Here is a 15,291-nt window from a genome sequence, read left to right as displayed (position 1 = left end):
AAGACAACTTATGATACCTGTGCAACTTCTGTCAAGTAGCAGGAGTTACTCAGAGAATTTTGCTGAAGCCAGGGTTAGTTTAAAATGGGTGACCTGAGAGAATCTGGAGAAAATAGGAAATTAAGATGTACAATTTTGAGGAGACTTTTTGGAAGGCTGCATTTAGTAGGAATGCTGACGAATAAATGACTTTACAAATTATGTCAATTACATTCAACTGCATTAACATTGTTTAAATGATTGTTAGAGAATCTGCTGACAAGGAGCACTGTAAGGACACAACAAATCAAAATGAAATAAACCTCTAATGTCAGAAAGGAAAATTACAAAATACAGAAATGACAAAGACCAAACACTCTACTAACAACACTAATGACAAAACATGCTAATAGTCATTCAGTATCTATTCAGAGGGGATTACATAGAGAGAACTGGATTTCGACTTATGATGGTTTGAAATAACGATTGAGTACCTAAAGTAGTTTTGTATTCTGGCCTGTTATGTTTAATGATCATATGATGGCAACAACAGAAGGAATATACAGATAATACAGTATACAGTAAATTTTAAGACTGATCTCTATTTTAGGAAGTTAGTATATAGCATTTCATAGTTCAGTGTCACAGGCATTACTTGTGGACAAGAAGAATCCTAGAACTGCAATGTTTGATCTTGCAAACCGAAAGACTGAAAAAAAATCTCTGACTATTGCATAAGTTTCCTTTTCTCTTTATTAAATCAACATATTTACATGTTTTTCACACAAATATATTTATTTTGGTGACCTGTTAGTGTTATAATTTGAGCTGCTGAATAATGCATTTTTCAGTAGCCATCTTGTAATGTTTTCTTTGTGTCAAAGATATTTTTCATGTAAATGAATTTCTATCCTTTTCAAAATTTATTTTTATTCAACCTGAAACATTTATCTATTATAAAAATACATATCATCTAATACTTGTAAAACTCTTTTAAAAAATAAAAATAGACTTTTGTTTTGAATTAGTTTCACAACAGAAGCTTGAAGAGAGAAAATATGTCTTTGACACCTTCAAAATCTTCCCATTCTGCTTATAGTTGCAACTGTTTGCTGAATTTGAACTCTCATCATTTCAATCCCTCCAAAATACTATTTCTCAGCAATTTCATTTTGAAAACTGTGTTCTCCATCATAGACTATAATACTCACTTGTTTAAGAAAGCCTTCCTTAGCATAAAGCAGGTGCAAATCACTTGAGCTGTCATCTGACATTTTTGTGTGTACCAATTAATTCAGCGACAACTGAAATGATCAGCGTACCTAGTCACAAGCACACAATGAACTACATTTTTTGCTACATAATCCTTACCTTCTCACTTCTGTGGTCTATTTTCCATCAACTTTTATTGTTGTATATTTTCTTAGTGCCAGTAAGTGTATTTTCAGTAAAGTCTGCTTCATGTCCCTAGATTTCTTTTTAGCAGATCATGGAATGGACAATTCTTCCGGCTCTGGAAGAGCTTCCAGCTTCCTCTCTATGCTTTGTACAGTTACCAATGGTTTAGAGCCTTTAATGATTAATGTTTTACACATTATATGCTAGCCATACCTTTTATCTCCTGTAAACGTTTTGGTATGTCATGACTTCATAATTATCTCTTGGTTTTCATGTGCATTTGCAAATTGCATGTGCTACTTCTAAGCTCAGAAAACATTTTCATTGTTCTCATCGATTAGATTGATTTTCTTTCCTATTCCTCATCATGGAGCTAGAGATTTCTGTCCTGAAGTGTCAAAACTGATAATTTGCACGATCAGTCTCTACATAACAAAGAGTAGCAAACAGCTTTCACAATTTTTTTTTTTTTTTTTTGGTATCAAGTCCGTGACTTTTTTGTGCTGTAGTCATCACTCTGGAAAGAAGGGCAAATTTTGGCTAATTACGTGCCTCAAACTATATTGCTAAATCAATTTTATTTATTATTTCAATTGTGCTGAAATCTGTGTGTCACTTCACATCATGTTTTGCAAAGCACTTTGTCACTGATCTGTGAAAATCATAGAATCATAGAATGAGATAATCATTTTGGTTGGAAGAAACCCTCAGGATCATCGAGTCCAACTGTAACCTAACTCTGGCAGTGAACCATGTCCCTAAAATGATTGTACTTGTCACTTCACCATGAGATCCAGCAGCATATACAGTGGCTGTGCTCAGCAAAGCTTTCTTCTAATTTATTTTTGTGACAGATTTGGGTTATGTAAAATGTCTGTGTTCTTAGACTCTCTATTCCATGTCATATGGTTTCATCAAAACCAAGACAACTTCAATTGCTGATGCCAGCATATAGCATGCAAAGCTATGGACATTAGATTCCATCCTCCATTTTGTGGAGCAAACAGGAGTTTAAATTGTGACCCATTCAGTGGGAATCTGATTTGGTCTTCAAAGCAAATGTAGTCAGTGAGATCTCTGAAAAGCTCAGACCACAGCATTCTTAGCTAAGTAAACTATTCTTCTGAAATATCATTTTCTCCTCTGTTGTGTACGTACTTTACATCAGGCATCTGAAAAATGACTTTCTTAGAAAAATTGTTTCCAAAAATCTGAAAAGCATGTTCAGCCACAGATAGCAGTATGGCTAGCACAGTATTCAGTAGCCATGAAGGCAGAGTGTGTCCATCTCTACAGATCAGTAACTACAAACATTGAAATGTGGGAATGTTGTATTTTATGTCTATGTCCTCTTTGAAGTGCCACATCAGAGAAGCAGGACTTCAAACGTTGTGAATAAGACACCACTCCCTTCTTTCCCACAGGACTCTTTTGCATTCTTATCTGATGGAAACTGCGTGATGGAGTAAATTCCCAGTCTTTCCCAGTCTTTTCTCATGAGGAAGGAAGCACTGTTTATACTGCTTTCCTTCGGTGTAACAGCAGCCATGGAGCAGCTTTTGAGCTATGCTGCAGTTGACAGCTGAAGGAATTTCTCTGTGCAAAATGTGGCTAGTAGGAGCTGGCCAGAAGGAAGCTTATTCCCTTCTGTGTTAGTGTACAATTGCTAAAAATAAAAATTGCTGAAGAATAGCTGATTTTCTTTCTTTTCTCCTCACCGCCCCCCTTACCCCTGAAAAACAAAACAAAACAAAACAAAAAACCAAACCAAAACAACAACAACAAAAAACCAAAAAACACACACATAAAAAATGAAAATCAAAACCACAGAAATTTATATATAGAAGTATTTTGGCTATAGTTTCCGTTCCTTTATACAAACCAGATAATATGAATTCTCAAGTCCACAGCTGCAGACTTTTAAGGTACTTAATGTAATATCAGTGAACTTGCGTGAGAAAGTGGCCTGTTGTAATGGATACTGTAACACAGCAGTGCGGAACTGCAGAGATGCAGAAGTCCACTATATGTATATTGCCTCCCTCTATGTATGTGCACACAGATATGTAAAGACCTATACACACACTTAGAGACAGATATGCATGGACCCCCCCACACAAAGAGTTCATGAAAATCAGAACAAAAGAAACAGGTCCAAAACTCTATTTAAAGTCTAGTAGTTAGTCCACTGTAAATTTAAAGTTATTTCAGAAAATTTCATTAGTGTTTGCCAGTGGCTATCTCTGTCTTTCATAAGAACAACAGACCCTTTCCAGGCGCCCTTTGCAGGCATCCTTTTTTTTGTATACTGAGCTCTGATCTAAAACCTGTGAAACTGCACTTAACAGAGTTCTGTGCCCCTGGATATTTTGCATTTTCCAAACGCCTTGCTATGCTGTTGCCACTGCACAATTACATAGCTTCTGGCTTGGTTCTACCTCCTGTGAGACTGGTTCATAACACCATATGATAGCACAGATTCAGTTGCAAAATAAAATGGAGGCACACAGTCAGATAACGTCTTAATTAGACTTAACAGTAATGTTTTCAGGTGGTCTTTAGAAGTCTAAATTCAGGGGTTTTTTTGAGAGGGAATGTGGCTCTTATGCACTTAAGAAATATAATGCATGATGTTTAAGTCACTCAAGGTAAGAACTGAAAATAAACATAGGCTCTAGATCCCACCACATTTAAAATAAAATGTAACGGTTTTGTTTTGTAGAACTGAATGGAATACTTGTCAAAATTTGACCTTAAGTCTTTGGAGCTGATGGGATATGACCTTGAACATTTTGTCTCCCTGAATTACCATTTTCCACCCATTTAATGAATAAATTACAAATCTCTAGGAATCTATGCTCATGCTTTATCAGACATTCACAATGATTTATTGTATTTCATCACAGTGTAGGCTGAATTAGAACACCTGTGAACATTCCATAATTTATCCTTACAAAAACAAAAGCAAAACCCAATGAAACAAAACAACAAAGCAAACAAATGAAACCCCATAATGTGATTATTTGTATATTCTGAAAATAAATAATATTTTAAAGATAAAGTTTCACTAAGACAGCAGGTGTAAATCCCAGTTGCTTCTCTGCAGGTGTCTCTTGTTTTATCTGTGATTAGGATTGCTTTTTAACCCAGTGTGGGTGAACTATGCATTTTCTTCAAGGTTAAGATTGAGTTTGAATTGTAGTTTAGCCTGAATAATAGGTAGTTATCATAATTACTTGTATGTCTGAATCATCTAACTTGAGTACAACATACATATATTGCCGTATACAGAATAACGCTTCTTCTCTTTATATTTTCAAGTTCTGTACTAACCATTATAAACTCCTGGATACAAGGCCAAGGAAAGAAAATGTTCACTTCATTTGCTCCATTGATATATGTAAACATACAAGCATTTTTTGAGATATGATTGAGATTTTAATGTATAGTAGCTGTTGATAATTTAATGACTTCCACACATTTCTGGTTTCTCCATTTCCTTTTTCACTGCCCGCTTCCAAAGCCACCATTTTTGTCTGCTTTTACAGTACACATAAAGTGCTATTCACTGACGAGGACACTAAATGGGATATTGATTCAATTGGACAGAATAAGGAATTAATCTTTCAGCCCTTTGTACCATTTATGTGATCAAGACACTAATTTTTAATAGAAGTGAAGCACCTGTTTAAGTCTTCCCACCAGATAAATTAAGCTGAAGTTCCTAAAACAATTGTAAATTTTTTCCATCTCTGCTAAAATTTCCCAAAGATGTTTGCAACTACCATGATAAACATTTAACAAACAGCTTGGCATTGTATTTAATGACTGAATTTATTAACTCCCTCTGCCTGGATTCATTGTCAGTTGGGACTACCTCTATACTGCTAAAGTAAACAAAGTCAGTGCATGGCATGGCAGGGACTTATGCACTTGCAAAGCTGGTTGGAGTTTTAACATGGTTTGTGGCATGATTTTGTTCTGTGCCAATGAATACTTGCTTGCTAATAACTCAGGAATTAGTAAGGATTGAGAAATATTCCTGATATCCAGTTTGGATGTGACCACGCTGTTTTGGAATGTTTATGGATACAACCCATGGTTTGCCAGCTGGCCTCAAAGCCAGAAAGTTTTACATTGCACATACTAGTTGCTAATATTTTCATAAGCAACCAAACTGGAAATAGATCAATGAGTTCTCATAATTACTGTGTCTTTTTGTATGAGATCTAGAAATGACTGCTTTCTATTTCAAACATTTTAAGATATACACCCAGCTTGGTAGCTGGCACAGGTTAACTCATGGGTTCTTCACAGGAATTTAGCTAGAAATGCTTTTTTTCTCTCTAGGTTTTATGTGCACGAAGATAACGGCTAAAGCCAGACAGGATCTGTTATGTAGAGCAGTACAGATAAGGCAGATGGGAGGCAGCAGAAGAATGCTGTGCTGAACACATAATGTATTAGGGGTGCAGCAGAGGCAACCCAGAGATACTGGAATGTCCACTAGTGTAGGCAGAATATGGTCTCACTGGAGATCTTTTTGAACCACCTGAAAGAAAAATATAAAAATGGCCATCAAGTGCAATATCCCTCATTGCCATTACTACAGTTTCTAAAAAATATTTTGAGAAGTCCAAGGTTACAGCACAATCTCTCACAATCTCCTCATAGGCAAGCTCAGGAAATGCAAGCTGGATGAATGCACAGTGAGAGGGATCAGGAACTGGCTGGATCAGTAGCTCAGAAGGTTGTGATCGACAGTGCAGAGTCTGGCTGGAGACCTGTAGTTAGTGGTGTTCCCCAGGGGTCAGTATTAGGTCTGGTCCTGTTCAATCTGTTCATCAATGACCTGGATGAAGAGACGGAGTGCACCCTCAGCAAGTTTGCTGTCAATACCAAACTGGGAGGAAGGGTTGATACAGCACAAGGCTGTGCTGCCATTCAGTGAGACCTGGACAGGCTGGAAAATTGGGCAGAGAAGAACCTAATGAAGTTTAACAAGGGCAAGAGTAGGGTCCTGCACCTCGGGAGGAATAACCCCATGCACAGGTTAGGGGTGGACCTGCTGGAAAGCAAGACTGCAGAGAAGGACTTGGGAGTTCTTGTCGACAACAGGTTGACCATGAGTCAGCAACGTGCCCTTGTGGCCAAGAAGGCCAAAGGTATCCTGGGGTGCATTAGGAAGAGTGTGACCAGCAGGTTGAGGGAGGTTATCCTGCTCCTCTACTCTGCCCTGGTGAGGCCACATCTGGAGAACTGTGTCAAGTTCTGGGCTCCCCAGTTTAAGAAGGACAAGGAATTACTGGAGGGAGTCCTGCGCGGAGCTATGAAGATGATTAGGGACCTAGAGCGCCTTTCTTATGAGGAGAGACTGAGAGAGCTGGGTCTGTTCAGCCTGGAGAAGAGAAGACTGAGGCGGGATCTCATCAATGTTTATAAATATCTCAAGAGTGGGTATCAAGAGGACAGGACCAAATTCCATTCAGTGGTTACCAGCTATCGGATGAGGGGCAGCAGGCACAGACTGAAGCATGGGAGGTTCTGTCTGAACATGAGGAAAAACTTCTTCACTTAGAGGTTGCCAGAACACTGGAACAGGCTGCCCAGAGAGGTTGTGGAGTCTCCTCTGGAGACTTTCAAGACCTGCATGGACATATTCCTGTATGATGTGCCCTGGTGAACCTGCTTTAGCAGGTGGGTTGGACTAGATGATCTCCAGAGGTCCCTTCCAACCACAACCATTCTGTGATTCTGTAATTTTGTGATTCTGTGAAGCGACAGCCCCATAGAGATAAAATTAAATGCTGTTGAGTTGTAGAAAGTAGAAAGACTGTACAACAAATTAAGAAGCCTTTTTAAAAACTCTTTCCAAAATCCTGCACTGGGCAAAAGTCTTCAGTGGTAGTTCAGACATAACCATATCTATCGAGCCTGCTCAACGGACACGATGGCACTGCCCAGCAATGAATGAACATAGATGCTTCTTGGTTTGCAGTGTCTGATCTGCCTCAAGTGATTTTTACTTTGCCTTCTAGTAATTAAAAAAAATATGAGGGAAACATAACACAATACTAAATTCTCCTGACTCTCCTGCTTACACCACATTGATCGATGGTCTGCCTTTGGTCTGCCAAGACATACCAAATGGAACTACTGTTCAGTTTGTTCAATGGAAAAAGTCAGTTTTAGAAATTCATAGGGAATTGCTTTTGAACAGGAGTGAAGAATAGGGAATGTATATGAATTTAATTATTGACCATTGAATTAATCATAACAGTGAAGGTGAAAAAATGCTTAAAATAATTCTTTAAAGTTCCATGAACTGTTGGAAAAATACCCTGTTTCTGCTAACATTTTTTTCCTTTTTTTGGCTATTGACAAGCTAAGGAAGGAAGTAGATGAACAAAAGCTAAGTTGAGTTCTAAACTGAAGAAATGTATTCCTGAAAGGAATATCAAGTGTTTGAAAGGGAATGTTTTTGACCAGTTTCTGTTTCTCCTCTGTATATCAATTAATTGGTAAATTTGTGCCAATAATGACCCCTTATTTCTAAACCACAAGCTAAAATTCTGACATTTTTGTCCTGCTGCTTCCAGCTATTCCTCCAAGCAGTACTCTTGTTTTCAACTTTTCAGCACTATTACAAATGGCCCAGAACTCCAGAATTGATCTATAAAATATTTATATTAGTGTGATATAAAAACTGACAAATCAAATTCTGCATCATTTACAAGATATATACTTATGGGATTTAGATTTTTACTGCAGTGGAAAGTCATATGAAATTTGCTCACTTGCAATAATTTAAATGCAAATTGCCAACTCGAATTTCTTAATAGCCTAATCTTTTTGGAATACCATTTTAAGATAATTTACTGTCAAAACCCGGTATATTCTGATTTTTAAAATACTACATTCTTGCTGTGCAGGGGAAAAAATATAGAGGGATTTATCTGTTCATTATTTGTTATTTAGCAAATAAATCATGAAGTCATGGTCATTTCGTCAATTCCAGCTAGCACAGAACCCCAGAATATATTTACTCAGGGATAAGAACTACTATTAAGTCCATTGAACTTCTCTTTTATTTGCTCTTTAGGTAGCAGGTATTAAAGTACAAGATTTGAGTCCTTAGTACTGAATGTGTTGGTTCTATGGTATATAAAGAAATGAATAAAAGCACTAGGATTAATATTATTGGCAACGACTCTACCTCAAGCACATTGATCATTCCAATATGAGGATAAAATAATCTGCACAAGATTGCCTCCACCCCCCAGGACCCAGGTAAAATGGATCTATCTCCTGCAGAAAAAAAGCATCATGAAAGACTCCATCACATTATACTCCTAAGCAAGTTACATTCCTTTAACCTTCTTTTGACTGCTCTAAGTTTTTAGCCACAAGCAAGAATCTAAACAAAGCAAGACAAGTCTGCCCTTCTTCAGGGTGGTGATTATACCAAGAAAAAAAAGCCCTACCTATGAAACATTTTGACTAGAATGAGAGATGCTTGCATACCACAACAATGAAGGTATTACACAAATAATTTTCTTCTTCAAATCTAGAAATTCTTTTATGAGACATTATGAGACATCCATGCAGAAACTCATTGCACAAATGGGTCTGATTAGATGTTAACCACTTACAACATAATATTTGTATCCCTTTCAGAGTGTGATGCTGTAGAACTTTGCAGCTTATTTTGGTTTTATTGTGGTGCTGCATGTATGTAAATTCTAAACATCAGTGCGTACTGCTCTTTGGATGCTCTCTGCATGAAAATACCTTTCTAGTAGCATTCAAGTATTAGAGAAAGCTTGAGAACAGACCTAATCATTGACCAGTTTACCATGAATCACTTTTCAATAAAACTAGCACATCTGCTACTTTGATAGGATTGTCCTGCTGTTATTGATTTTATCTGAAACTCGGTAATTTAACTAAACTTATGACATATTTCTGCAATATTTGAGTAACTCTAGACTCAAATGCTTGCCAGTCCTTCACCAGTGCTTTCCATTCCTCCCAAACTTGTCTCCAGTCTCATGATCATCTATTTATCTCCTATTTAAACCTTTTACTAAAAATAATTTTTCACTCTTAGATCCCAAACATAACTTTCTTCAATGTATTTCTCTGTCTGAGAGAGAAAGATTCTGACACTAGATTGAAACTCTTCCATTGACAGAACTCCTAACAGCTCTCTGTCCAACCATTTTTTCAGTGGCTAAACTCAGGCTATCATTTTATCCTTCAATTAGCTTGATTTCTTCTGCAACCAGTCAAGCAAAGTAGCCAGAACTGCACTCACTGACGAAGTCCTTCACAGTTCACTCAATCAAATCCCTCCACACTAGTACACTCAGAAAGTTCTCCAGGGACTGCAAGAGCATGAGTACACCTAAGATTCAACTATGTAAACTGCTTCAAAGTGTAAATCACAGCAAAACACACTCTGGGTTTTAGTCTATTCCTAGTGTCTGAAGACACTAACTTCAACGGATAGTAATTACATATCGCTTTGCTTTCTTATCAAAGGAAATTACTGAAATGTTTCGATTAGATGCAATATACTATTCCAAGGTGAAGTATGAGATTAATAAGTTTCATTACAGGAATTTTACATATGAAAAAAATGGGATGCAGATTGAAACAGAATATTTCTAGCAAATTCACCATGGCAATTAAAAAATTGGCCAACTATTAGTTTCAAGATTACTTCCATATTTCCACAATATCTTACACAAAAAGACAGCTGTCTTAGAAACAAAATAATGTTTTCTAATTTTTAAAATACATTAGTAAAAAATTTAAGACAACTTTCTTATATAGTATAAAATGGTGATAGTAAAGGTTCATCATCAAGCTAAGCACAGATAATTAGGAAACTTAATTTGTGTCCTTCTGTACATGAATTAAAATATGTTTTACATTACAGAACCTATCCTATTTTTCATCAGTATTCCCTTCAAAATGCAAATAGAATAAAGATAAAAATCTAAGAGGTAGAAACCATGTCCAGAAGGACGGAATATCTAAATAAGATGAGGAGTGGATATACACAAATAAAAGCATATTTTAAAGTGTGCCACAGGAGATTGCAACAAAAGGTAAAAGAAAGGTCATAGTTTGGTATATATAATCAGTCACAAGAGTAACATTGGGGGTTAGTAAATATAAGGTAAGACAGAAAAACAGAAGGAACTAACCTGATGCTCCTATTCTGACAAAACTCTACAGCCAAATCTTGAACAACATTAATCAAAACTAATCTTAAGTAGGACCTGGAAGTAAACTGGAACGTTGTGATAACCTTTGAAACACAGGTATAATATATTGTAAGAAGAAAGTGGCATTTAGTAAACAAGTGCCATAGAGCAGCAGGAGGAGGCTTCTGTGCAAGGGTCAGCAAGTCACGCATTGAGGGTGGCAGAGAAGTGTGCAGGGAGACAGGGTGCAGCGCCACAGTGTATGGGGATATGGGGAGAGCAGAGAACAGTGACAGCAGCTGTGGACAGACAGCAGGACTGCCATTGCCAGAGAGGCACTTGGGGATGAGGCATGTCCCAGGCAAAGCTGGGAAGTCAGGTCAGTGGGTCAGTCTGATACCCCAAACTTCTCCCAGTTCCTGATCACACAGTTCTGCTCCCAACAGCTTGGTCCAGCAGAAGATATCTGCACCATGTTAGAGCTGACATGAGCACAGGTGGGCAAACCTGAAGGAGAAGGAAAATAATTTTGAAAAATTGATATTTTCTTAGGAGTAAAAAAGTTTCAGAGGTTTCACCAGACTTGTGTTGGATATGCTGCCATCACTAGTTACTTTTGCATGTAGTCAGCTATATCAAAATGTATAACAATAATACTTAAACATTTTCCCTGATGATATTCTCCACTTTCACACAGTTCTCAAAGAATATTTTCAGGTCTCAAGTGCTTAGAGAATATTTTTTACAGTTCTGTAGCATGAAGATGTCTGTTTAGAGCACATCTCACTGTACAGAAGGAAATCACAGGCAGTACAATCACCACACAAAATGTAAACTTTACATAATGTGCTTAAGATACACACTTTTTTGGGGGGGGTGGGGCGGGGAGGTTTTGTTGTTTTTATGTTTTTTGGTATCTGACAATTTTATGCATTTGACAGCAGTTTGAGCCCATGTCACTTTTCCTTCTGTAAAAATGGTAGTTTGTCCAGTACTCATTTTTCATCATGAAAAAAAAAGGTTATGTATGTTTCATTATAAATCAAACAAAGGACTAGACTGAATCTATTAAAGTGATATGTTTAAAACTGACAGTTCGTATGGTTGATTCTGGTCTTCGGTAAATCCTTAGTCAAAACTTGTTTCTTTGGAAAGAATGAAAAAAAGTTTTCCTGTGTCAATATAACACAAATAGTTATTTATTCCTAAGTCTGTCTTTGTCAATTACATGAGAGCAAAACGATGACAGTTATTTTGTCTTGACCCAGTTATTTCTGCCACTAATTTTTCTTATCTTTCTGTGAAGTCCTGGGCTTCTTGCCATCAGATTTAAGAAAAAGATTGTATTTTGATGTTGCAATATTGATGAGTGTCAGGAATTTTTAACTGACTAGACATTAGCTAAGTGAGGAAAGCTTTTCTCAAGAATAAGTTTGGATTACGAATCTTAAATTTCAAGTAGCTTTTAATTACACAAACCATGGCTGATGTGAAATAACAAATTAGCCATGTGTATTTTGGTTTATATATGACATAGTCCATATATGCTGCTGTTAATACATGGTTCCTGTTTAACATATTTGTTCTATGTATTCATTGTCTGATACAAAGAACTTCAGTGATTTATACCTTTATTTTCTTGCTACATAAAGCAACCCGGTCTTTTGCATACTTTCATCTACACAAGAAGGAAACTGAAAGATAAATTGTGTATCTGAACTCATTTAGAATGACAAGAGCCCAGTGTTCAGAGAAGAAAGGAAGATGAATGTTCAAGGAAATGGAAGAAGTTGAGATGCAGTTGACTTACTTAGTGAGACCAAACTTTTCTGGAAATGGAGTTATGGTAAATCCAAGCATGCGAAATCTTTCAAAGCTCACTGACACACTTTTCCAAGTATTTCTATGAAAGAGTTCCTTCTAATGTTTTGGATATAAAACCTGTACCTTCACAGGATTGCAGGTCCCCTTTAAGCACTGTAATGGTCTGCAAAACAATAACAAACCTGTCCTATGCATCAGTGAATGCATCTTCAGTCTAACTGAAGTATGAATCTGATAGAAGCCAATTCAGGCCCTTCCTTTCCTGCTGATCCCTGAAGGCAAGAATATCAAAGAGGGCCTCTGGTCTTGGCTAAGATTTTCATTAACAGTTTAATTGTATCCTTTGGAGTAGTAGATATTCCCTTTTAGCACTTCATTACCTTCAGTAAACCATAGCAGAACTCCAGCAAACTAAGGAATGTTGAGCCAGCACCAGGACACATTTTATATGTGCTTTGTTAGCCACACGCATTTCCAGCACTTGCAGAAAATTCCCAGAAAGTCCCTTCTTTTCTTCTCTAGCATTTGCCTCATCAGTAGCAATTAAGGCCAGCAGCAATGGTTGTAAATTTTAATTTGTTTCCTTAATATTGAAGATAGCTGCATTAAAGAGACACAATCTGCACTGTGTGCAAGCCATCAAGGGAAAAAAACAAAACAAACCCAAACAAAACCAAGCAAACAAACAAACAAAACCCAACATATTTTGGAATGCTGTAATTATGAGAAACACTAAAACTCAGTTGCCAAGACTGGAAGCTGCCAAGCTTGAAAATGGAAATAACTATTCTTTAGACTGAACAACAACAAAAAATCAGTTTAAGAAGAATACGTCTAAATTGCACCAAAAACTTGAATGAACAGTGTGAGACCTAAAAATTCATAATAGCAAATGCTACTATACTCTATCGTGTGAAGCAACAGAAAACACAAATGCAAGATCGGGACAGTTGTTCAGTATGTCTTAGGTGATACATCAGCCTGAGGCATGGCATCTCTCAGGGTGAAGCATGTTGCTTCATCACAATTTAGGTGAGAAGATTTTACATGTGACTCAGACATATTTATCAGCAACACACCATATTGCCATAATATGAGCTACAAAAATAGGTTGTATAGCCAAAATAAAAGCAGGAGAAACCAGCAATTTATTTGCATGTTTGTATAACTTACAGCCAAATATCTGTCTAAGTGCATAAACAAAGGAAAGAGGTCAAACAAAAGAGGAATAATAGTAAACAGAAATATTTTCTTACCTGCGGAAGAAGCATTTCATAACTTTTCCTGGGGCCTGATACAATGACATAGGCCTGTATTTCATGCAGAAAGATTGAATGTTTTGCAGGTGGATATGAAAATATATCTGAGTGCCCCCTCCACTCCCTCCCTGGTACTCCTTTCCCTTATTTTTCTCCCAATATATTTTTAAGGGAAGATCATGAGCTGCCTTTTGTAGAAAATAATAGTATGCAGAACTCTTACTAGTATTTCCTACATTTTCTCTTCTGCAAACAGGAATTGTACCAGTTCTGCTGTAGCTTGCAGCATATGGTCTCTGATTTTTAGTCCAGTGGTACTTGATATGGTCTAAATTGCAAAACATTTGCTGATCAATACGTAAAATATCTGAGTGACAGAATATTTACATAATTATGATTTTACTGTCCTCCACAGCAGTACTTACACCACTGTGGAAAAACAAGTACACACAGGACAGAAAAACAATGATACAGCTGTAAAGCTTCGAATTATATAGATCAACCCCATTATTCCCCATAATTCTCCTGTTGGAGAAGGCGTCCTGCCAGAGACTAAAACTGACTGCCTCAATTAAGAGAAAGAGCAGTTGCCACCACTTTGTGATCCTGAAAGAAAAATAAACCTAACATTGTTCAAGGCTAAATTTTGACAACACTCAGGACTTAACCAACACTGATAACCTTTTCTTTCTGGCTTCTTCTAGCTTAAAAACTTTCTCTGAGAAACTGCATAGCATACATACTTCAGAGAAGGGTAATTATACCTGTGCTGTAGTTCAGTAATATAGTTTAAAAAAGCCTACGCCACCTTTAAGTGCAATACTGACCTCAAGTATCAACGTGTTCACACCAACACAGAACACACAATGCTCATTTACATGGCAGTATACATCAAATATGACTGCTGTTCTTACTGTTCCTATGTGTCCAGTGGTTTCTCAGATAATGTAAAATATTATTTGATTTCTGCCTAGAAAACATAAAAAATACTATGTGCAAAAGGAGATACAGGTCAATATCCATTTTAAAGCATAGATGATTTTACTTAAAAATGGAAACATGAATGTGGATTTCTGAAATAAAGTGATTTTGAAGCAGTAATTCCTGTAGCAAATTAAATATTAAATAAAAGAGGTTATATGCATAATATTGGTTATTATGTTTTACCTATCTTCACATTCACTATGTTGGAAAAACATTATAATACTAAACAGAACTAGGATTATTCAGACCTTCCAACACTTAAAATAAATTCTTGAGACTGACTAGACAAACGAGACATAAATAATTACTATTGTGGAAATATCTTTTTGTAATGAAAATATAAATGTAGACAGATACTTATACCTTTCACATATTTAAGAATAAAGATATAAAAGTCTAATGTTTTTCAAAATACTGTACCTGAAAAAAAAGGAATTATGATTTCTCATGTTTATTTTAAGACCTAGGAAACAGAATATTTTTTTTCCTTGCTGCCACAAGAGAAGAAGGGCACATCTTTTGCTATGTAAGTGTAAAATTAATTTTAAATGAGTAACATTTGTCTTCCCTTTTACAGGTATAATTCTTGATAAGTGGGTTGTGAAAAAATTCATGGTCAGCATTGTTATTGC

This window comes from Caloenas nicobarica, chromosome Z (genome assembly GCF_036013445.1).
Source record: "Caloenas nicobarica isolate bCalNic1 chromosome Z, bCalNic1.hap1, whole genome shotgun sequence".
Taxonomy (NCBI): domain Eukaryota; kingdom Metazoa; phylum Chordata; class Aves; order Columbiformes; family Columbidae; genus Caloenas; species Caloenas nicobarica.
Note: the sequence above shows the minus strand (reverse complement) of the source record.